The sequence below is a fragment of the Haematobia irritans genome, chromosome 5, assembly GCF_050003625.1.
Source record: "Haematobia irritans isolate KBUSLIRL chromosome 5, ASM5000362v1, whole genome shotgun sequence".
NCBI lineage: Eukaryota > Metazoa > Arthropoda > Insecta > Diptera > Muscidae > Haematobia > Haematobia irritans.
The window spans coordinates 148,657,450-148,660,223 of record NC_134401.1 but is presented as its reverse complement, the minus strand read 5'-3'; the positions used below and the strand labels follow the sequence as shown (position 1 = coordinate 148,660,223).

Sequence of the window (2,774 nt, the reverse complement as noted above, 5' to 3'; positions counted from 1 at the left end):
TATACAGAAACAAATATGTCGCCTTTTGTTTGATCAGCTGTCTAGTCCATGATGAATTAACTAGGTAGTGGAATTTGTTTAAAAACAAACTGGTAATGCATGATACATTTTCCAAAAGTATTGGAGAAGGATCAAAATATACTTCGATTATAGTTGCACCATATTTTTGGCAAAATACTTTCATGTACATTTTGTACTTTTTGATATGCTTTCCCCATCACAGTTGGCGATTGTTTTAGTGACATTTACGAGTCTGTGGTAGCGATGAGAATGAAATGGAACTTTGAAATGCTGGCAGGAAAGTGACACTGCAACAATCGCCAACTGTGATGGGGGAAGCGTATGAAAAAGTATGAAATGTACATGAAAGTATTTTGCCATCACTACCCTGCCAACATTTTTTGAATTTGGGGGCGCTTCTGAGAATCCCCAGTACGTCGAAAACAATCATATACGATATCAAAAACTCGTCGGAAAAGCGCCGTCACTATTGAGAAGTTGTACCACGCCAAGTTACTACAAAAAGGTTTCGCATGTGTGCAATTATTAGGTGCCTTTATAGATTAATTTAGATCGACGCCAATAAGAGAATCAATCAGAAAAAGCACATTTTAAGATAGTGGTAAAAGAATCATTGTGGTCGAGTAAAACGTTTGTTTAGATATTTATTAATTTGATTAATCATTTACAAATTCTTAAAAATATAACATTTATACCACTATCACATCACATTTAACATAATTTTTTGCATTAATGATGATGTAGAGTTACAAGTAGCGAGTTACATGTTGCAGCGTCTATCAGCCAGTGTTTTTATTCGATGGAGGCAGCGTGTCTGTAAAATATTTGAAAAACAATCACTTTATTCCATTTGGAAAATCAAAAATTGTTCACCAATATACCTTTCACAATTTTAAGCGTAAAATCTATGTTTTCAGAACTTTATTTTCGTTTTTATTTAAATAAAATATAACAAGCTGGTTGCGCTTGGCGTTTCACAAAAAATAAAATGGCTTTTGTAAAAGTAGTGATGGTAAAATACATGTATGAAGTACATTTTGTACTTTATGATATGCTGCCCCCCATCACAGTAGGATGGTTGTAGTGACATTTACGAGTCTGTGGTAGCGATGAGAATGAAATGGAACTTTGAAATGCTGGCAGGAAAGTGACACTGCAACAATCGCCAACTGTGATGGGGGAAGCGTATGAAAAAGTATGAAATGTACATGAAAGTATTTTGCCATCACTACCCTGCCAACATTTTTTGAATTTGGGGGCGCTTCTGAGAATCCCCAGTACGTCGAAAACAATCATATACGATATCAAAAACTCGTCGGAAAAGCGCCGTCACTATTGAGAAGTTGTACCACGCCAAGTTACTACAAAAAGGTTTCGCATGTGTGCAATTATTAGGTGCCTTTATAGATTAATTTAGATCGACGCCAATAAGAGAATCAATCAGAAAAAGCACATTTTAAGATAGTGGTAAAAGAATCATTGTGGTCGAGTAAAATGTTTGTTTAGATATTTATTAATTTGATTAATCATTTACAAATTCTTAAAAATATAACATTTATACCACTATCACATCACATTTAACATAATTTTTTGCATTAATGATGATGTAGAGTTACAAGTAGCGAGTTACATGTTGCAGCGTCTATCAGCCAGTGTTTTTATTCGATGGAGGCAGCGTGTCTGTAAAATATTTGAAAAACAATCACTTTATTCCATTTGGAAAATCAAAAATTGTTCACCAATATACCTTTCACAATTTTAAGCGTAAAATCTATGTTTTCAGAACTTTATTTTCGTTTTTATTTAAATAAAATATAACAAGCTGGTTGCGCTTGGCGTTTCACAAAAAATAAAATGGCTTTTGTAAAAGTAGTGATGGTAAAATACATGTATGAAGTACATTTTGTACTTTATGATATGCTGCCCCCCATCACAGTAGGATGGTTGTAGTGACATTTACGAGTCTGTGGTAGCGATGAAGATGAAATGGAACTTTGAAATGCTGGCAGGGTATTGTTACAAGAGCCATGCTGTTTATATTTTGTGAAACACCAAGCTCAACTATGCTTCTTATAATTTATTAAAATAAAATCGATAATGAAGCGCTGAAAACATTATAAAAGGTATATTGGTGAACAATTTTTGACTTTCCAAATGGAACAAAGTGATTGTTTTTCAGATATTTTACAGACACGCTGCCTTCATCGAGAATAAAAACACTGGCTGATAGACGCTGCAACATTCAACTTGCCACTTGTAAATCAACATCATTCTATTATTAATGAAAAATTATGTTAAATGTGTTGTGATACTGGTTTAGATGTTATATTTATAAGAATTTATAAATGTTTAATCAAATTAATAAACATCTAAACAATCGTGTTTTACTTGACCACAATGATTCTTTTCCAACTATCTTAAAATGCACTTTTTCTGATTGTTTCAAGGGCTCTTATTGGTGTCGTTGTAAATTTATTGAAAAAGGCACCTAATAATTCCACTCATGCTATACTTTTTTGAAGAAACTTGGAGTGGTACAACTTCTCAATGGTGACGGCGCTTTTCCGACGAGTTTTGGATGTCGTATACGATTGTTTTCGACGTGGTGGGGATTCGCAGAAGCGCCGTCAAATTCAAAAAGTTTTGGAAGGGTGCTTTTGACAACCCTGTTATGAACAAAAATTTTCATTGAAAGTGCCTTGTTGGTGCAGTGCGAAAAAAGTTCCCCTCAATCATTGTTTCGCGTTGAAAAA

At 34.0% G+C, this 2,774-nt stretch overlaps 1 long non-coding RNA gene across 1 annotated transcript; it reads right to left on the bottom strand.

Annotated features, from left to right (window-relative positions):
* Positions 1–1,511: 1,511 nt before the first annotated feature.
* LOC142241748 (uncharacterized) lies at positions 1,512–2,027 on the bottom strand. The gene is made up of 2 exons (XR_012723790.1): positions 1,769–2,027; positions 1,512–1,701 (listed from the first exon to the last, which is right to left on the bottom strand). It is a non-coding gene; the product is annotated as an uncharacterized LOC142241748 (long non-coding RNA).
* Positions 2,028–2,774: the final 747 nt, after the last annotated feature.